Source organism: Magallana gigas, chromosome 3 (assembly GCF_963853765.1).
Source record: "Magallana gigas chromosome 3, xbMagGiga1.1, whole genome shotgun sequence".
In the NCBI taxonomy this organism is placed as follows: domain Eukaryota; kingdom Metazoa; phylum Mollusca; class Bivalvia; order Ostreida; family Ostreidae; genus Magallana; species Magallana gigas.
In genome coordinates this window covers 51,958,091-51,981,717 of record NC_088855.1, presented here as the reverse complement: position 1 = coordinate 51,981,717, position 23,627 = coordinate 51,958,091, and the positions used below count along the sequence as shown (strand labels likewise).

The 23,627-nt window shown below is 33.5% G+C and overlaps 1 long non-coding RNA gene across 1 annotated transcript; it reads left to right on the top strand.

The window, feature by feature from the left end:
- Nucleotides 1–2,968: 2,968 nt before the first annotated feature.
- Nucleotides 2,969–6,110, top strand: LOC136274086 (uncharacterized). The gene is made up of 2 exons (XR_010712378.1): nucleotides 2,969–4,596; nucleotides 6,038–6,110. It is a non-coding gene; the product is annotated as an uncharacterized lncRNA (long non-coding RNA).
- The last annotated feature ends 17,517 nt before the right edge of the window (nucleotides 6,111–23,627 follow it).

Sequence of the window (23,627 nt, the reverse complement as noted above, 5' to 3'; positions counted from 1 at the left end):
TTGAATGGAAACAAATACTGTTTTAAATATCTCTGTACTCATCGCTGTTTTTTTTTTTTAAAGAAAGGGCCCGGCAATCTGATTTTTTTCTATATTCCATACAAGAAAAACTTTGATTAGATTTAATACGCATAAAATAATCAAAGATGATTTCAATCGAGAATTTTATAGGCAAAAGTAAGTCACCGATGTACACACATTTAGGGTGATTTTTTATTTTATTGGACAAATTATCAACAAAGACATCGCAATTAGGATTAGACTTCTATATAGAGCACATGCTGATAATGTATTCTAAGCTGTGTATACCAAAAGCCGTCTTCATCGAATCGGACACAATCGATCTTTTAAGAAAGGAGTGTAACTGCATGTAACGGTTCACCGGAAATACATTGACCACGCGACAAATCAACACTGATCAACAGGTGGCTGATAAAGAAAAGACGTATGCATTTGCAAAATTTTTTTATGCAAGGGACGTTGGCTTAATATTCAATTACAGCTGTACTTACGAATTAAATAATCAAGTTTTTTGACGGAATAAATTAAGTTTATCATATATGTACATGTTTTCATGTGATGTCGACTGTCTTTCTCCCGCGGTATTCAGGAACACGTACTTGTGTGAAAAAAATCTCTTGCATCTTTCCTTTCGTTTAATGCATTTCACCGTTTGACAAAAAACCCACAACTAGCTACGTATACATGCTATCGCTTATTCTATATATGTAAAGGTATAGGAATATATATTTACTTACGTACGTACAATGTTAACTTTGCCAATTAATTTTTTTTCTGTTTATAGCAATGTTCATGTATCTCATATTCTACTGCAATTGAATAATACCGTGGTACATAGAAATAATGCTTTTTAAAAATGCATACTTTACTGGTCAATTCTATTGGCAAAATACTGAAAGAACTCAAGATTCCATGTACAGATTCAACTGACGTCGCAAACGTCAAACTATGACGTCATTGATGATGCACGATGTAAGCATGAATACACAGTATAAAATTACTAGATAAAACATGTTAAAGTTCAGATTATATGCATTTCTTCCTCAAATATATAATAAAATGATGATTTTGTAAATAATCACAAATAATTCTTTATCATTATTAATTAAATTCTGCTATTTCAATAACAAGGAAGCAAATAATTACTCTAAAATAGAGTGGTCAGTGTTATTTTCTGTTATTAAAATTTTCAAAATTTGTAAAATACACATTGGCCACACTTGAGTACCTCTACGAAATTTTGCAGGCGGAAGCATTTATTCAATATCTCTCAGTTTTAAAAGTTTCAAAGAGGTACTCAAGTGTGGCCACATTCAAATTTGGGGAATACTGCAGTAAAACCTACAATTTTCAGCTATTTTTAACGATCATAGTATGTTTGATGATGCGCATGTGCTAAACGGTGGGACCGAAGTGAAAAAAATTCATATGCATAGAAGCAGAATATTGTGCCCTACATTATAAGTAATTACAATTTGTATTGTTTCAAACTTGAGTTTTGTGAAAATTTTAAGGCACATTTGATGCTTCGTGGCTCTAGCTCTTTAATTAATTACAAACCTTCCTGTAATAAAAGGAAGGGGGAGGGGGGGGGGGTGACGTCCCATCTTGACCCGTGAATGCACTTATTTCATGTAAAACTTATCTGGGAAATAACGTCATTATATTCTTTGATCAGTTGCACAATATCAACGAAAAATGCGTGAAGAAGTCGTGACTACAAAATTAAGGATATGTAAACCTGACAAAAACAAGTTCATTGCGCAACGCGAACTGTCGTCTGGCGATGAGCTGTCGTATTTCCACATCGACGGTTTATTTGCTTAATTTAAGATTTAAAACAGTGATATAAAATGTGTAAGTTTATGAATTTGCATAAAATATCATTTATATCAACATTTACATCAAAAGGTTTTACTTTTTTAATCATTTACAAACTTAAAGTTTACGACACACTTGCGCCGATTTCCGGTAATTTCCCAAATCTCGATGTAAACAACAAATCATTTAATATTTATTCATTTGATGAGATATCGGCGCTTCTGATTGGTCGAAAAATTTCTTTGATACCTGCATCAATAAAATTTTTGCCGGATCTACTTTTCTCAACTGTTCTGATCTAACACTATTTATAGAACGGGAATTTCCAAGATAAACACTGCCAAGAAAATGTAAAGTTGTGTCTGTTTTATTGTCAGCAAACAAAATGCAACCTTGTGAATATAAAAAATTGAAAGTTTAACCTTCAAAAATAAACAAAACACATTATTTGATTATTTGATCACGAAATAGAAAATTAAGCGTCTTCTCACGATTTCGTCTGCTTGAGATCAATCAACATTTACAGCGCGGCGAGGCTGGCTGTTCCTTTTCCAGGAATATTATAACGAACATATAGGCCTATAAACTTTCACGGTAAACACTGCTGTTCAAGTTTGGTAACGATAATTTTTAAATTTACACACGTACATGCATGATCGGTCATCAGAATAAGCGTCGTAAAGAAAAGCTATGAGTGATGCATCAACTCCTTCTGCGCATTCCAAGCGGCTGATATACCATTCAAGTACATCACTGGCTATCTAGTTACCGCAACATTTACAAAAGTCGCTTATACATACTATTCTCTGTCGACATATCAGTTATTTTCATCCACGATCGCCTTTCCTTTGATGGTTATGTCCAGTTGCATATTCCAGCTCCAGCGATCTCACATGAAAACTAGTTTTATTACGAGTTTTTCTGCACAGTGAATAATATCACAAGCTATCGCATGTATTTTCCTTTCGTTTTCAATTCAGCCAGTTCAGATTTTAACTCACTATTTGTGTTTAATCCTTTCATTCAGCTCAATAGCTCTGCATCAGCTGAAGGCGCATCCATTTTGAATATTGTTGCTGTTGTTGTTTTGTATTCATACGCGCCGCTTCATTTACATTATTATCAAAACCGATTTGGTTTGACTTTTCTTATAGCGTCACGATCATTTCTGTCAGCTACGTCATGCATAAATTATACACGCCGCCGGTGTGAAAACTATATGATTGGTTAACTCCTATTTTTAGGCCGAGTTATCAGTATACACTTATGCAATGCCAGAGCTGAAGGATTTCTCAGAACAGTTTATTTCCCCCCAATATTATTCATTCAAAATCGACTATCCCGTATGTTTAAATTCTGTGCTAAACTCTCTCTCTCTCTCTCTCTCTCTCTCTCTCTCTCTCTCTCTCTCTCTCTCTCTCTCTCTGTGTGCAAACGGGCGTTAAACCATAGCCTCAAGCTACGGTCCAGAGTACGGCGTTATAAAAAATATAATATTTAAAAGTTGCATGTGCTAAGCGTTCATTTCATGTAAATACCGTAAATGTATAATGCACATGTATTACCTACTAACTTGCCAGTCAAAGTGATAGGTATGAATTCCTCGAGTTCTACACCTTTCAATCTGCAATCGACAGTCAATAAAAGTATTGAACGATGGTGTGAAAGAACGAGACGGAAGTGGAGAGTGCAAGGAGGTTTGTACATGTGCGTCTTCATTAGGCAAGTGTCCGATTCGTTTCTCTTCTGTTGCCCTATCACTTTCGGTGTAAATATATATAGTAAAATATCCACAAACCATTTACTGCAGATTTCTTTATTTTACCTGTCTCTGAACCCCCGATCACCCGCTCCATACATGAACACTGGTTTGTTTACATACATAAAAAATACAGTTCTTGATCCGCTTTCCGAGTACGGTTAAAGGTTGTTTAATAGGAGAAAGTTTGGGGCGGGTAAAGCTACAATTATTAACAGTAGTAAACTAAATGAAGAATTATTTAAATGGATTATTTGCACAAAATGTGGTATGGTATGATGTAAATATTTTTAAAAAATAGTGTTATTTTTATACGCGGCAAATTGCCGTAAAGTTTTTTTGTACATGTAAGTATTGAATGCACTGTAGCTTTATATTTTCTAACCCAAAATATAAACACAGAGCTACAGCTATATATGTTATGTACCGTATGTATTGTTTTATCACAAGTGTACACTTTCGAAAAATAGCCCAATTTCGACAGTCACGAGTACCCATGTGAATTTTTCATTCTCTGATATGTTGTTGTTCTGTCCGTGCATAATTTAGTCTTAGTTAACCAGCAGCCAATCAGCGGTAAGCTGAATCCACCAATAAAAAAACTGTGGTTAAGGTGCGGGTATTGTTTATGTATGACGTAGCTGAAAAAGTTGAACGCGACGCGACCGGAAAAGTCAAACCAAATCGGTTTTAGTAATATTTATATTTTTGATCAATGACACTTCACATTTTTTTATTTGAAAATGTTTTATTAAATGACGCGCATTGATGAAGTTTTTCGGTCAATTTTTTCTTTGATACGTCGATCAATAGAAAAATTATTATCTTCATTTCTTAAGTCGGAATGACAAAAACTGATGAATATTATTAGTGTATGACGAATATTGCGAGCACAAACTGATGTCGGGTGTCATAAAAAGGGAATGGAAAAAAAGGACGAGACCATACACCAGTTCCCTGTGATCTAAACCTGCCATTTGCAAGCAGTAAGCATGGTAGGTGTCTTATTATGACATGTGCTATAGTCCAATCCACACTTTGCAAAAGTTGTTCCCCTTTGCGGGGTCAACCCAAAGGTCAAAAGGGAAAAAACAACTTTTCCCTTCTTTATGCAACCAAATATTTGGACGTCCTGTGAAGAAATCTCTTGGAATTTAATTCATTCCTTCGATGTGTGGGTTGCCCCAACTTTGCGCAATAAAATTCACAGCGGAAACAGATTTCTAATGTCATTTGACGAAGTTACAACCCTCTAAACTACAAAGGCTACTGTGAGAAATATATGGGTGTTTCCCCAAAGATGGCGGACAAGGGACATACCTTTTGTAAAGTGTGGATTGGTCTATTGTATTATGATCACATTACAGATTATTATGCTCGTATATTATCCACGTGAGAACAATATCGCCTAGCCTATATGCAGAATAGCTACACAATAATCCTAATTTGTTCAAACATAAAAATTATTCATTGTTAATTCATACGTGTTTGTAATTAAAATAATCACAATTTTAGTTCGAATTTTCTTAAATGAAATTAACCATGATGATAAATGGTAAGGTTAACCGCATAGAGGGCCCTGAGTTTACTCTAGCATATGACAAGCTTATTTACCAACATTTACTTTCAAAATCTTTTTAGTGTAACACTTTCATGCACATTAGCTTGAACAGTATATTTGTAAGGAATTGGTTATATGTTTGTATTGATGATTTTTTTAGCACATACTGGCGTGCTACCAGTTCTCGCCGAGTACCATTTCTCGCCAGTACATTGTGACGTCATATTTCGTCTTTAAGTTTATGTGTTGATAAAATGACGTCACAATGTACTGGCGAGAAATGGTACTCGGCGAGAACTGGTCGCACGCCAGTATAGTTCATAACATGAAGAATTAATCTTTTATTCACTATCATTAATTGATAATGTTGATTCTCTGTACTGTGAAAACATTTGAACAGCTGACTGATATTCAACTTTATTTAACTGTAAAAATCAAAGTACAGTTGAAAGAAAAATTAGTATGTCATGGTTTATCGATTGATATAATTGCTCACATCATATTTGGTTTTCATGTGCTGGGTTCATTATTGTTACAAATTGTTATTTTTTCCCCATTTTTTTCAAATCATTAAAACGCAAGATTTGTAAATACACACAAGTATATAAGATATGAAATTGTCAAGTTAAGTAACATCAATTTAAATTTTCAAGATTAGAATAAAATGTTGACAAGTTTCATCTGATATCAAATTTTTATATAGAAGAATCCATTTATATAAGGTTCTGTCTGTCTATGTTGCATACACTTTCATGATGTGCCTATATGAATTTTATTTTTCTACATGTAGCTTCTTAAAATCATCCTTTCATATAAGTCTTTCTTATATGTTATAAGTTATAGTACCAGTAATATCAGGGTTTTTTTTAATACAGACTTTTCAAACCTCCAAGAGATGAGAACATCACTGGTATGTGTTAACGAGGTCATTCCTAATACAAGACACAATGCGGAAAAATATAAGACTAATGTAAAGAACTGAAACCAAGAGTGATGAAGAGAAGAGCTGATAATCAGATTATTTTCTCTGTTATGTTCATCCTGATAAAGCCTTTCCCGATTGATGCCCTGGATCATTTATTTGGTAATTTAAGGATGACAATATTTATTTCAACATTTATGATATAATATATGAAGACAATTAATAAGCAGCACAACATATCCTGAAATATGAAACTGGACCAAACCAGTGATAATCTACCATTTATGATTTATTACATTTACTTGGATTTGAAAACCATTTCTTAAACTCCAAAAGTCATGAATATTTGGACATATAATGCATACAATTAAGAATTAGTATTTTAAAAGAATATATATTATGATAATGCATATGCTATAAGAAATACAATTGATAGATATCAAAAGGTGTTTATGCTGACCAAGTGCAGTAATGAAGTTTGTAATGGTTATATACTGTTCATGTGGAGAAACTGGTTTTTAAAATATATGTCTTATGTTTATAATTATGTTTAATTTGATGATTGCATAGTATATCAAATCATCATTTCTGTCTATTAGTGTCTGTCTGTCCATCCATTTATCTGTCTGAAGTCTGTTTTATCATCATTATGACAATTATATACAACAAGCCTCACAGAAAATATCAGTCCTCTTAAATTACAGAGTTTTTGAATGAGTTATGAATGTATTGTTGAGTAAATTTTTTATTTTAAATATTTTTTGAAATGATTTTTGTGAATAAGAATATTTTTGTTATAACTTATCCTTATCTATATTTTTATCATTTTTGCATGAAAAAAAAATATACATATCCTAGTTAGGCCACACCAATATAATTTCTTGCTTGTCGGACATTAAGTGGAAAAGGGTACAAGCGGGCTAGCGATAAAAAAATAAGATTATTATTTTTTGTAGCCGAAATTTTTAGGCGGTCCATAATGATATGATTTGTAAAGTTTTATTTAAACACGAGCATGCAGGATCCGATGAAAGAGAAATTAAATTGGTGTGGCCTTCCACATTTTCTATATTTTAGTTCAAATTGAGGCTGAACAATTGTAATATATTACCCTGCATAATCATTCTGATAAAGTCTAAATCATACATTATATTACTAAAACCGATTTGGTTTGACTTTTCCGATCGCGTCGCGTTCAACTTTTTCAGCTACGTCATACATAAACAATACCCGCACCTTAACCACAGTTTTTTTATTGGTGGATACAGCTTACCGCTGATTGGCTGCTGGTTAACTAAGACTAAATTATGCACGGACAGAACAACAACATATCAGAGAATGAAAAATTCACATGGGTACTCGTGACTGTCGAAATTGGGCTATTTTTCGAAAGTGTACACTTGTGATAAAACAATACAAACGGTACATAACATATATAGCTGTAGCTCTGTGTATAAATTTTGGGTTAGAAAATATAAAGCTACAGTGCATACAATACTTACATGTACAAAAAAACTTTACGGCAATTTGCCGCGTATAAAAATAACACTATTTTTTAAAATTATTTACATCATACCATACCACATTTTGTGCAAATAATTATCCATTTAAATAATTCTTCATTTAGTTAACTACTGTTAATAATTGTAGCTTTACCCGCCCAAAACTTTCTCCTATTAAACAACCTTTAACCGTACTCGGAAAGCGGATCAAGAACTGTATTTTTTATGTATGTAAACAAACCAGTGTTCATGTATGGAGCGGGTGATCGGGGGTTCAGAGACAGGTAAAATAAAGAAATCTGCAGTAAATGGTTTGTGGATATTTTAGTATATATATTTACACCGAAAGTGATAGGGCAACAGAGGAGAAACGAATCGGACACTTGCCTAATGAAGACGCACATGTACAAACCTCCTTGCACTCTCCACTTCCGTCTCGTTCTTTCACACCATCGTTCAATACTTTTATTGACTGTCGATTGCCGATCGAAAGGTGTAGAAATCGAGGAATTCATACCTATCACTTTTACTGGCAAGTTAGTAGGTAATACATGTGCATTATACATTTACGGTATTTACATGAAATGAACGCTTAGCACATGCAACTTTTAAATATTATATTTTTTATAACGCCGTACTCTGGACCGTGGCTTGAGGCTATGGTTTAACGCCCGTTTACACACAGAGAGAGAGAGAGAGAGAGAGAGAGAGAGAGAGAGAGAGAGAGAGAGAGAGAGAGAGAGAGAGAGTTTAGCACAGAATTTAAACATACGGGATAGTCGATTTTGAATGAATAATATTGGGGGGAAATAAACTGTTCTGAGAAATCCTTCAGCTCTGGCATTGCATAAGCGTATACTGATAAATCGGCCTAAAAATAGGAGTTAACCAATCATAAAGTTTTCACACCGGCGGCGTGTATAATTTATGCATGACGTAGCTGACAGAAATGATCGTGACGCTATAGGAAAAGTCAAACCAAATCGGTTTTGATAATAAATAGCATCAAGACCAATATGGGGACCAAGGAAGGGTTCAAAGTTCAAAGGAATTATAGGATTGCATAAATCATGTATATACATAAGGACAAATCATAAATCATTTCAGAATCTGCAGTGTTGTTTAGTCCAATCAGATAATATGATTTAAAGAATTATCATGATTAAGTATCAAATTTCATTTTATACCTGTAATCATTTGAAAGATTCTCCTATTTTCCGACACCCATTTTAATGCAATACCTTGCAAATCAGACAAACTTTTAATTCAAATTAATTACAATCAGTATATGATTTTTATGAAACCTGTGATTTATTTGGTTTGATTGTATTTTAAATCTTTCAACAAAGGCTTAACGAGGCCGGGTCTAATTAGTTCTGCCCTAGATTTTTTAATGAATTTTTTTACCTGAATTTCTACTGATATAATTATTATTTTAAGATTAAAAAATAAGACATTTACCACACCGTTTGTTTAGGGGGTCATCTCAAAGTTTGTTAATCTTTAACATAGGACCCTATGGGATTTCGCTTGAAATGTATCAATTTTGCACATTTTTTTAAACTTCTGCCCTAGGGATTTCTTTTTCTGTTCTACATATTAAAGTTATTGCTAAAAGGCATCAAATGGTCATATAAAAAAAACCTTTTACCTCCTGGTTTGTTCCAGGGGTCTTTTCGAAGTTGATTTTTGTATGCCCAATTTCCCAGATTTGTCAGATAATGGCTATTTTTTATTTGACAAAGGCGGAAAAGGTGATCTTTATAGTATTATTAAAGCCTTCAGACATATTTAAGTAATAAAAAAATATATAACATCACATATTAAGGGTCATTAATATAAAATACATGGTTACTGTCTTGAAATATATGAATTAAGCTATATTTAGGCGGGTTAAGAAAACGTGACAGAGGGTTTGGCCTGCTGAACTCTCTTCACTTTTTCGACCCGAGCCCAAATATAGCTTATACTTCGAGACAGTTATGTTTATTCCACAATATAACATTAATTTTACGCATTAAACGAGCCATTTTCAACAAATTTCGCTGAATATCTGCAGATAAAACTATCACGCCATGGCGTCAAACAAGCAAAAAGATGACGTCACAATACAAATGAAACGCTGCGCGAAAGCGTGCGTACTCGTTCTGTACTCGGCCTCGTTAATAAAGATTGTGTGTATTAAAGTTTTCATGCATGTTTTTCTTTTTTGTGTACAGAGACTAGAGTTTCTTGATTATATCAGATGCACAACTATGACATTCTGTTCATTACCATTAAAATAAACTCTTTAGGAAGTGAAAAAATTGTTAAATTAAAGAATCATTTTCTCTCTATATGATTGGTTTTTAGAAATACAACCATTTATGCAGTGTTGACTTTGATGAAGCGCGCAGAGTGATTTTTTGTAAAAGTCAGATCAGAGGAAATTCGGATTTTCAGTTTTTTAAATTCAATTAGTTGTAGTATTTACAACACAACTCCATTAATTTTGTTATACAAGAACTTATGCAGGTTCACAGTATAACTAGTTGAAAGAAATTGCCATTTAAAACTGAATTATACGTCTTTTTTTAACAGCATGTAAGGTTTGAAATGTAGCGTTTATTTCAATAGAGGTCAGAGGAAATTCAGACGTTATTATCTTTTTTTTTAATTCACCAACATGCCAATTATTGATTACTTATTTTTTGCTATTTATCATTTCTTCAAAATTACATTAAAAACATAATAGTGTAATTATAGGAAATAGTATTTTTTGCAATTTTTCTAGCTCTGGTCACGTCAAAAAGTGTCACTTTTTTAGTGGTCAGAGGAAATTCAGACTAAAATAGAGGATTAAATAAAAGGAATTCTTATAATCCATTTTCAGATAAATAGAGTATTTTATTAACCTTTTTAATATTTTGGTGAGAAAATTTTTCTAGTTTATTGTAAATATGTCTTTTATGACATTTTTAATTTGCATTTAAGTTTTTTTTTCTCGTTCTAATTTTTTGAACATCGGTAAGTTTGAAGGTCGTTGCCATGGAAACGAACTCACGAACATATGCTTAAAATGTCTTTTTTGACAAAAACAAATCGATTAGAGTCTGTTTAAACAATTTTTTCAATTATTCAATTAGTTTCATGTCAGGTTCACATGTCCTTAATGTACATGTATTACGCCATCTTCACAACGTCAAGGTTTGTGTGGAGTTCCGTAATCACAAAACCTTGACGTTGTGAAGATGGTATTACGCAGGTTCTTCTAAATACATGCCCTGGGTGCACACGGTAGAATGAGTTTAAAGTGATATTTACAGGGTGTAAATTACAGGTATATTATAGGATATAAAATATCCAATTCAAAGGGCTAGGAGAATCCATAAAAAAAAACGATTTAATCGCGATGCTTTTAAGTGGCCACTTTTTTATGTTTAACAATTACTACTTTAATCTACAAACACGAAAAATCATCAGAATTTTTTAACTTCATGATTTTATTTGATAAATGACGTTACTATATTCGATTTAGGAGAGACAAAACAGAATTTCAAAAAGCTCAGAACGAAGCAATTAAATTTTGTATCCTATTTGGCGGAAATGATTTTTGTTATGAATGACGCAGATTTGATTCCGTGTGCAATTCAGCAGTCTTTTGTTGGGGTCAGCACAGGTGTGCACTTGTTTACACGAAATGAAATAAGAGAGAAGACATGCATCACGTCCCCTTAGTCTCATTTAATTACATATTTATATTTTACCGTTGCAACACGCCTTTGTTTTAAAACGATTTGTTTTAAGGGATTCCGTCAGAGCTACTTTAATTTGTTGTTAAACATACAATTGAGTATGACGAGTTTAATTACTCTTTTTTTTCTATCTGAACAACTTTATTTGATTGTGCCATTTCTTTAAATGAAAAAAAAAATGTAAAAGACGAATGGTGGTTTTTTTTTTTGGCAATACGTAGCATTAGATAAATAGTAAAATGCTATATGATTCACTCATACACATATGTCGCAGTGTGAAATGTAATCTTCGGACCGTTTTTATGTTTTCCACCAACAATGTATGTTACAGAAACCGAATGTGTAAATTCACGAACCCGGCATTGGAGTGCCGGACAGTTTATTATTAATTTATCAATTTTCAATGATTTTAAAGAAATGTATATTTTATTTGAAGTATATTGGAATGGAAGGTCATGTTTAATAATTGAAACTATTCATAACACCAGTTTTGATTTTAAATAAACATTTGGGAAGACAGTAGATTATAAATGATAAATTAGAGTAGAATGCTATTTTCAAATGTTTTTGATTTTTGGTCAATATTTTCATGTACTTATTTTCCTTTTTATGGGGTTAAATATGCTTTGCCGTATAAAATGGTTTGTTTTTGCATTTATATATTGTATAGATTGTTGCACATTTCCTTGATAAAAAATTAGGACAAACGATTAAATCTTTTCCGCTTATCTTTCAAGACTATTGTTTTTAGAGTGTGTGAAAACAATACATGTATTTAAAAAATAAAGACGTATGATGATGTGATTTCTGACAATAGAGCTTATTCTTAGAAAGATGTCAAAAACAAGATGTGCTCAAGGGTAAGCGCTGGCAGATTTTTTTTTCTGTAAACGGATTAACTTCTATCAACACAACTAGAATTATTCAACAGGAATGGAAATTTAAACAATTTTAATAAATGGAAAAATTAATAACCCGTTCAAGCAAAGGTGTTCTGGGTTTGTTTGTTTGTTGTTGTTTTTTTTTTTGGGGGGGGGGGTTGTTGTTGAAAGGGGGGGAGGTTTCAACATAAGATTAGGAGATTTGGTGGAACGTTACAATTCGCAATTTAAAAAAAAGAAAGGCAACGTCACAGTGATACGATTTTCTTTTTCCCTAAACAAAGATGCATTGAGACCATTCCCGTAAATACAACTGAGTAAGCTAACATATCAAGGAAATGGAAAGATAAACAGTGATGTACATCGATGGTTTAGTACCGTAACTAATAAACAATAATATTTAACCCGCAGCGTCAACACATTGTTTACTTGCTATGGTATATGTTTTAATGTTATGTAACGCGGGGGAAGATAGGGACCGTCATGATAATGTGTGATCCTTCTGTTGTTATTCTTTAGACTTTTGAAATCAGAAGTCAGTTGGAGTTTTATGATATTTATTAAGCACTGTAATCGTATAGTGGTATAAAAGCAATATATAATCAATCTGCTATCAGTCTAAAAATCCATCTACTAATTATTAATCAAATCATAAGTATAAAAATCAGTAAAATAAAATAACTAATTGTTAGAACATCTTTCAGGTCACAGTTCATAAGTAACTTATAACGAAGTCCATTGTTAAAGGTTAATTACAATTAAGAGTCTTGCATCCGTTGACCGCTTTCCAAAGTCCAATCATCATCGAGAGTTTTATTCTTCCTGGTCATTCCGCTAGTTAACACCACGAGTTCTAACTACGCAGTTGTCCCTTTCGGTCAATGACCTTTAACATTGTTCACTATACACTTTTTTCGTATCGAGTGCACAACAAACTAATGACTAATTAACGTAAAGCAGGATACAATCATAAAATTATATTTCATATATATACGGCTATCTGGTTACAAATGCTATAATGCCTGGGAGCTTTATTTAAATGAATGTCAAGAAGTTGGTTGTCACAAATTAAATAATAGACGGCAGAGAAATGAGCGGAGCTAAACGTGCTCCAGTTCGTACCCTGGGTAGATTGGAGACCATGTATCACACGTATTACAAGAAAGGCATCGATATATGTGTCCAGGTGGTCCATCTTGACTGTGTTCAATGTGTTACTCTGTCCCAAGTTCGTGAAGCAATGGGACTTCTTCAAATGCAGCATCCAATGTTGCGCATGTTTATCGACGAAGACACGGAACATCGCTTTTATTTCGTCGAGAGGAATTCCCGTAGTATTGACTGCAGTGTGTCGTATTTGTCGACAGAAGATCTCCTGAAAGAAGCACTCAACAAGAAGTTTTTAGCTGATGGCCCCTTGTGGAGAATCATCATACAAAAAACAAGGAGTATAATTCAAGAAAATGGCGATGTTTGCTCCGGTTGCCAGATACGTAACAAAGATCGTTTTTTGCACAATTTTTCATTTGCATTGTCTTTTCATCATAGTTTAATAGATGGAATGTACTTAGTATGCCTGTTGAGAGATTTTTTAGAGATTTTACAAAATATTCAACTGAATGAGGAATTCAATAGTTCAAAAGATCTCGAACAAAGAGAAATCCTGCCTCCAATTGAACACTTTTTACAACCTGTATCATGGAGAGAAAGGTCCATATTTGTACCAACACGCAGTGATATTAAACAATCTATGGATGCTTTAACCGCCTACGAGCGATGCTTCTTCTCTGAAATCGGGTTTCTTAGATCGAAGCCAGAACGGACCGAGGCGTTGCGATTGAATATGGACAGAACGAAATCATTTCAATTTCTCTCAAACTGCAAGCAACAACATATTTTGGTCTCTGGAGCCATCATGGCCGCTGCGTCTATAGCATTCGCCAAACGACTGAAAAAATCACTCCAACCTACTGTTAAAATCCTCGATATTCCAGTTGATGTTATGGTGGATATGCGTCGTTATATGACAGAACCTATGAAGGACTTTCCCATTTTCCCAGGCACTGCAGCCATGCATTTGTATTTCCTCGTCAAAGTTCCTCTACAGGAAAATTTAGATTCACAAACGTTGTTTTGGAGAATTGCAAAAAAATGCTCCGCCGACATGACCAGCGCATTGGATTCTTCAAAGCCTCTCAGAATCATGAGGGAAGAAGTCGAGTGTGAAATCAATACAATCGGGGAAGGGGTCGGGAAATCCCCGCACGTACTGTGCGTTACAAACCTCAACACTGTAGACCGTATCGTGCGACCAGACGAGCATCCTTGCTTCCAACTGAAGGGGTTCACCGGTCTTTCGAAAATAGGAATTGACAACCATCCCGTTTTTGAGATTTTGGTATTTTCATTGAATAATCGACTGCATTTGGACACAGCTTACTGTAGCGGCTACACTTCCGGTGAGACAGCTGCTAATTTCTCTTGGACAATGATTCAGACAATTCAAAACACTAGTATGTTATAACGCACTCTCACGGTAGCAAATAAAAGAAAGTAACAATGACAATAATGATATCTCGTGTTTGTTTATAAACATATTATCATTCATGAACTTAACCACTCATGTTCTTCGCAAGACAAACAAAATGAGAATTTTTTCTTTCGAAGACGTGAACTAGTTCCGGTGGGATGAATTGCCCAGATAAGGTGATAGCAAGAAGTAACTTACACGTTGTATTTGTTCTGTGAAACTAGCACAAAATAAAAGCAAATGATCATCATTAATTTTTCAAATTTCCTTTATATTTCATACCAGTACTTTAGAAACAAAAGAAATGATGAAAGTTATTGATTGCATTGTTAAAGAATAAGAAAAAAAACTATATTTGTATTTTCATAGACCAAATGTGAACAGATTTGTAATATTGCTCTATCTTTAAATACTAATGTTGTATGTATGTAGATTTCTTTTTGAGGTCACCTGAGTAAACTCAGGTGACCTATTGCTATCCGTTTTCGTCCGTCGTCGTGCGTCGTGCGTTAACAATTTTTCATTTTTAACTTCTTCTTAAAAACTACAAGTCCAATTGTTACCATTTTTGATGTGAGGCATCTCTATGGTAAGAGGGATCTAAATTGTGAAATCCACCCCCGGGGCACCACAGGTGGGGCTAAATATGCAAAAAAAGCAAAATTTTCAAAAATCTTCTTCTCTACTCCCACACATGTGAGGGAAAAACTGGTTGCATGGTTATGATGTCCATGAAACATTCTACCAAAATTGTGAAATTCATGGCCCCTGGGTCAGGGTTCTAACTCTGGGATGGGGCCAATATGGCCATATCGTAAATATGTATTGAATCTTAGAAAATCTTCTTCTCTACTTTCATGTATATTTGTTAAAAACTAAATGCATGATTATAATGTCCATGAAGCCCTCTACCAAAACTGTGAAATTCATGACCCCTGTGTCAGGGGTTCAGGCTTTAGGGTGGGGCCAATATGGCCATATAGTTAAAATGTATTAAATCTTAGAAAATCTTCTTCTTTACTCCCACACATGTGGGCAAAAAACTGAATACATGGTAATGATGTCCACTAACTCTTCTATTAAAATTGTGAAATTCATGGCCCCTGGGTCAGGGGTTCGGGACATGGGGGGGGGGGCAATATAGTGTTAATGCATATAATGTTTTAAAATCTTCTTCTCTATTCTCACACATCTGTATAAAAAAACTGACTTCATAATTATGTTTACCAGTAAGTCCTGTACTAAAATTTCAAATTTCATGTCCCCTGGATTATGGGTTTTGACTCTAGGACATGGCCAAAATGGATGTATATGTGTTAATGCATATAATGTTTAAAAATTATCTTCTTTACTCCCACACACTTGAAAGGAAAACTGAATTCATGATTTTGTAGACCATATCTTTAAGTTTTTCACCAAAATTATAGGTTTCATAGTTCTTTTTGAAAGATTTCAGGCAGGGAGGTGGTCGTCATTACAGATTTATAATTTTTTTACTCCAGAATGAAAACTAATTAAATGCATATATGAGACTCCGCGACAAGTTTGTGTATGGGTTATATGCTACTCAGGTGACCGTTAAGGCCAATTGGCCTCTTGTTTTAAATAGTGCATTAGTAATAGTATGTTCTCCATTAAACTAATTCCAGACTAAATTGCATGATTCTATACATCTTATTTTTTCTTACTAATGGTCTGTAAGTTTCTACCACATAATGTGGTATGGGAGAACATTAAGCAAACTTAAAGTGGCAAGATGGCCATTTTGATGATCAACAAACTACCCATCATATCGGCCTCAACATTTTTGATATGATATTTTTGGCCTTAACCTATTTTGGACATGTAGTAAAGAAAGAAATCCAAATTGTATGTTAGCTGTAAAATTTGAATATTTTTCTATATCCTTACAAAGGGCTTCGTATCAATGATATTATTTTTCTAGTCTAAAACTAACTACGACCACCCATCCCTCATTGTGACAAGACAGAACAAATTTATTGCTACCTCAATTACAGTAACTACCTGAAAAAAGGTGACGTATTTGAATATAGCACAGGTAAAAATAAATTAGGTACAGGGGTTATTATAGGCGTGAATTGAATAGAATCGACCAAGTCTTGTGGTGGACGATCAATGGCAACAGCTGGGTGCGTCAATCAGAGGGACGGGGGGGGGGGGGGGAGGGGGTATCACACACGATGCAATTAACAATATACTAGTAGAGTACTTCTGTACAGTCAGAGCTAGCAAACCTTGTGTAAAATAAAAGACCAAATATAAGAGAACTGTAGTGGGTAATTAAAAGAGATGGAAAAAGGCAAACCTTACTAAATGGAAGGAAATTCATACGTTGGAAGCAAACAGGGAGGACATTAATTTCAGAACAGTCATAAGAAAATAAAATTTTCCCCATTCCAATGTTTATTCCAAAAACGCCCCTTTAAGATTTCACTACAATAGATAAAAAAAATGAATGTTGTGAAATAACAAAAGATGTGTCACCCTTTCTGATTAGGTTCACACTGATACTACATATCCTATATCTATTTTCGATTGATTTAGAACAACACAAGGACCCTGAATGTAACAGCTGGGGTAAGCACGGTCGGGGACTATTGTCATGTTGTCTACTTAAACTAAAAACTCCGCGATTTCTGATCTGTTTCTTTATCAAGTTCGCATTTCACTGTGTACCAGTAAGGTATGTAGATTGTTTTAAATATACGAGAATGTTCATAAAACAAAACACTTTGTTTTCTCATTTTGAAGCATGTTTATATCCTCACTTGTCTGATATATTAACCCGTATGATACTAGAATACATTTACAAGTTAATTCATATTGGAGAAGTCCGATTTTTATCACCGGGGTAGTTTGATAACTAGTAAAGCCCCATAAAGAAAATTGTATCCTCTTACATGTAAATGCATGTAAGTACATGTACATTGTATATGCATGTACAATGTTCATCGAATTATATACTAATCTCCTTATTAAATGTACTATAATAATTATGACAACAAAATTACTATGTTCCGCCAACAACTTTACTTAACTGTTCACATTTTAAAGATAAATACCTTTTAATTCCTTCAATTTCTGTTTCATATCAAAGGACATATTTGAGTAAATATCTTTGAGCGAATCTATTTTTACCCCCATTAGAAAATTATTTTGTTCATTAAGCTTTTTTCACGTAACATGAGCAGCTCTGATATATTTTTTTATTTCATTTATTGTATTTTTTTTGGAGGGGGAGGGGTATTTACTGTAAACAGGGATATATTTTCCCCCGTTTTCGTTGTCAGACTGGGCGACCTCCAATTCCTCATATTATCTCTCTTAAAACACAACTGTCTCTGGGCGAATTCAAGACGGGGCGAAACTGTTTGCAAATGTAAACTGGCGAAAATTACACAATGCGAAAATAACCCTGTATACAGTACGTATTTATTCTTTCTGGAGATTTGCTTCAAGAAGTGATACTGATATCCTCCACAGATGAGGAACACTGTCGTCGTCATTCTCCTCGTTCTGTGTATGACTACGCTGACTAGGGTGGTGGCCGACTCCTTCTGTGGGACGGGTCTGGTGAGCTGTGACGGAATGAGCAGGATTCGCCGGGCACTGTGCAACGGGCTCTCGATGTGTGGAGACAAACTGACCAGAGAGAAACGCGAGGTAAGCAGATAAGAATTGTACTATACAACGAGCTATTTTGCGTAAGATTTGACGTTAAAATAAATTTTGATGTTGAGAGTCTATATTTCAATGAAAATTGTTTTAAAAAACATAAGACATATTTTATAACTATGATATGACTTATGTAATAAATTTCACTACTGATTTTGAAAATTTAACCACTCAAAAAGTGATAAGTACAAAACTATTGACTTCGAGTAACAATAATTATTTTTTTTTTCAATTTTAGATCAGTGACGAGGATAGTTCTGGCTCAGATTCTTTAGAGGTACTCCTTTAAACTCGTTTATAACGAAGAGAGACATAGTTAATTAATGAATTTATCCCGATTTTAGGGTCTCGGGCCGGCTAAAATTCTTTACAACTATTCTACGTTTATGACAAATCCTAATATAACGAACGAACATAGCGAACTGATTTTGAGAAATTCAAATTTGAAAAATAACAAAATTTACCCCTTCATTACGAACTGTTTCAAAGTTAAGAATTTTAAAGGTGATATAACATTTGTGTTTATGATATCATAAGTTCTATAATTACATTTTGAAGTTCTAACGAGTAGTTCTCAAAGGCAGGGTTTTTTTTCAATTATTCAGTAACTCTGATATGTTTCTTGCTTTACTTATCATTATGAATTTGTTAAACGTATATATGAAATCATAGATATATTAAGAATTACGGACAAATCGAAGTAAATTAAAAAGTGAATGGGAATTCGTCTTATCCGAATTTAACTCTAAAAATTTATTATAAAGTTTTTTTTTTTAATTTAAGTTATTCTTGCACATTTCTTCACGATCTGATATATTGTCACTGTTATTTAAAAATTGATTTTCTCCGAAATTATTAACCAATAAATGAAAATCTTTGTTATTTGCAGATCGAGTGAAACCGACTATAGCAGAGTTGAACCTCCTTAAAATCAATGTGACCTTTTCATCTTTGCACGATAATCAATATAATGCTTTATAGCGTGTAATGAGTTTTGATAGTTTCTCTGCGTTTAAAAATAAATGAAAGGCAAAATAAATAAAAGGAAAATAGCTTTTCTTATTATTAATTAGATTTTATTTACGTTATTGAAATGTCCCTACCTTGGTTGTGAATTAAGAAAGAAACATGAATCAAGAAAGAACCAAATACGAATATTCAGCCGTAATCAACTATACAATATAATAATATATTATAATAATAATAATATTATAATGATAAATTAAACTCTTCATGGGGATACGTTTATAACTAAACAATCAACAGTTATTTAGTTATGATAACTTTAAATCTATTCAGAAACTTTGTCAATATTTATTGAAAGCTTCAAATCTGAGAAAGAATTTAATATGTTAATCCCTTATGATGGCATCTGTCTTGCGTATATTTACATATATATTATATATTCATTAATAATGTGGTACACTGCTAACCCATTTGATATATATACTATGTAGAATCCTCCGCCATTCCCCAGCTAATTTGTGTGTATTATATATATGCCTATGAGCCACATGGCTCATTTGGTCAATAAAGAATAAAGAATTTCTACTGTCAATGTTTTCATATCTAAAATGTTTAAATATGCATGAACATGCATCTCAAAATTGAGAATACACAAATTATTCAAGTTATATATACATGTAAACAATATATTTATTTTCACATGCATTTACATTACATATATAAAGCATTATCATATCGATTTAGCATAAATACAGTAAAAATCTTAAACCTAATTATGTGTGCATGAATGTTTTACTCGCGTAAACTAGGTGGCCGAAGAGGGGCCCGAATAGAGCCCACCTGTCCTTGGTGGATAAAAGTACTCATTAAAGGGGCATGGTCACGATTTTGGTCAAATTTTATTTTTCTGTTTTTATTATTTGCAATGCTTAGGAATGCATTTCTAATGATCAAATGAAATTTGGGTGCCAGTCGTTGGGTTTTAAGCAAGATACAGGGCTTACAATTCTTCGTCGTGTAAACAAGGCTCGTGCCCTTTTTTTGTTTGTACATTGGTTTAATATACCAGTAAAAAATCTTTTTAAGCTGGTTTGACTAACATGTTATTCATTTTCAGCATAAATAAACAGTTTCTAACGATTTAACACAATTTTAGGTCTAAAACTGGAATTCAAAATGTTAACAAACGCTTTGTTTACATAGCGAAGAATTGTACGACTCATCAAATGACACTCAAATTTTGGTTGCCTATTAAAAATGCCTTACTGAAGCATTGTAAACTTTAAAATCGAAAAAATTATTTTTGACCAAAACCGTGACCATGCCCCTTTAATAAGCAAAACTTTGAATGACAAGAAACGTTTATATTGTTGTTTTTTTGTTACCTATAAAAAAGTGATATTTTCAGGAGGTGTAGAAGGGCTTCAAAAATGTTAGATTCACTAAAAGCGTATACAGATAGATGGAAGCTAGAGGTAAATTTTAGCAAAACGAAAAGGGTTGTCTTTCGAAATGGTGGTAAAATAAATAGCTCTGAAAAATGTTTTATGATAAAGCTCGAAATTGTTTACGTATATACATATCTTGATGTTAATTTCAAGTATAATGGCAAATTTGTCTGTACTCGAAACTAAATTACAACACAGGCAAAAAAATGTTTGTTCTTGCTGTGGAAAAAGGTTAAAGACAATAGTCTAAATGTTGAGACTAAGCTCTCTTTATTTGATACACATATTAGTTTTGTTCTGCATGATGTTCCAATGGGGCCACTTCGACTTTCACACTTTTGCCTTTAGACCCCTTTGCGAAGTTGCGAAGGCGAGAGTGCGAAGTTGCGAAGTTGCGAAGAAACGATTGTAGTATCGTTTCTTTGCCTTCGCACTTTCGCTTTCGCATCTTCGCCGTCGCATCTTCGCACTTTCGCTCCTTCGCCGTCGCACCTTTGCACTTTCGCCATCGCAACTTCGCACTCTTGCATCTTCGCCCTATAGGCGAAAGTGCGAAGGTCGAAGTGGCCCCATCGCAACACCATACCCATCGGAACACCATAGTATTCTGATATACTGGTGTAGCTTGTAGGTTTCTTATAGTAGTAAGGTTTTAGAATACGGAGTTTTCTTTGTACATTAATGAGTGTAAAACAAAAGTAGCATCTCTTGTCCCTGATCCAGGTTTAAACCCAAACTGTGTGTCACTTACTACAATATTTTCCTCAATCCACAACAGACGTTTATTCAAGATAGATGTGAATAATTTTAAAATATAATTATCTGGATTATTTACATCACCTTTTTTATGAATAGGGACAATTATGCCTTGTGACCAAAGTTGGGTAACAACAGGCCTTCAAAATGGCACTGAATAGTTTTGTTAAAAGAGGCGAAAATACATTTGAAAAGTTTTTGAAAAATTCATGAAGTACATTATCAAATCCTGCAGACTTATCAAATTTTGAATCAGCAATTGCTCTGTTTATTTCGTCAGTTACATGTGACCAAGAGTCAAGTTCTGGAAAAATTGGAGGTTCGGATAGTTCGGGTAAGGGGTCTTCATAATCAGTTTTATTGATCGCAATATTTTTGAAGTGTTCATAAAAGTCTAATGTCGAGAGCGTTGTATTATTTTTCTTTTTTACACCTTTTATATACACGGAAGAATGATTTCGGATTGGATAAGCGGAGTAACTCCAGTTTTTTTCCTCATGTCTTTGGTATGTACGTTTTAGACGAATTTCGACAGTTTTATATCTCTTTTTGGCAGCAAAGAGTTTTAACACGATTTTTGAAATGAAATTTTAAAAAAATCATCTTGCATTTTCAAACGGTATTTGCTGCTAGTATTTCGGTCTTTAAAGAAAATTTGAATTGTCGTCAGCAAAGAACATTTTTGTATAATAATAAAAAATATTGTTTACTAAATTACGTAATCGTCATATTGACAATTAATTTCATTATCGCAGAAACTTAGTTGCTGTTATATTAATGTAATCACAGTAACTCACAATTAAAATAGCAGAACATAATACATGTACCTTACTGGTGAGCGAGAATAGAATCGTGTGTAATCTGAAAGCTTTATTTGGTGATGGTAACAATGGTCTTTTATCCTTTCTGATCCAGCTGTTACTTCTAATTCATCCCCATGCTGTCCAATCAAACGAAATTGTTAATACTTATTGTATACCAAGAAATGTATAATTTATTTTAGATCTTCACATCTTTTGTTATTTCCTATCTTTTGTTATTTTGGTATGGATTGAATTAATATACAAAAGAATTAAAGGGGAAACCGGAGGGGTAAGGACTTTTGAGATTAAAACATTAAAAACAACGTGTTGAATGTATTTAAAACTAAATACATTTAATTTCTAGCGAAACAAAACATCCTGAAATTTGTCAATGTTTTCAGAAGGAGAGCCATTTTAACAAGAGCTTGGACTTTCATTGGAATGTTATTATGTTTGCTCATCAAAACAGGCTATCAAGCGCAAGTAGCGTAAGATCTTTTCCGGTAAACATGAAAAATCCCAATTTTCCCTATAATCTCCTAAGAGTTGGGAGGGGATAGATCCCTCAGAAATCATTTTCTATGTAGAATAATGTCTGTTTTAGAAAGAGTTAGAGGGAAAAGCAAGCCCTTGGTTATTCACGACCCAAACCATAAAATGCTGTTTTGGTGATTAATTCTAGATCTCGTTGCTCGGAATGAGATCGTGTCCTCTTTTGAAATTATTATTTCACGAATGCAGAAAATATCTTTTAATATATCAACCCACCAATTTAAGATATTCTTTGAATTCTGAAACTTTAATGAAATGATGCAATAATAAAAGAAGGAAGCTAGAGTTGTTACTCCTTAAACGTACGTTTTTTTTTCTTCCAGAATTTTTTAACATAGTTTATTGCATATAGATGGTTTAGAGTCATTATCCGCAACATTCCATTGTACAGAGTTGTAACTGAGAAAAAATAGCCATTCCTATACACATTGTTTTAAATACCCCCCCCCCCCCTAAAAAAAAATCGTTGTTAATATTTTACAAGGCTGGTCGTATACAAGATGTGCATACCAGTCTGCACACTGCAGCGCTCTAGATAATCGAATAATTATAATGGAGTGAATTTTAATGAAGGGGCTTCCTGCGATTTTATCCGCAAGAAAGGTACCATGAAGGATCAATAATCATATAGATAGTCGTTAAGGTGGCTCTATACACCACTTTTTGATGACGCAG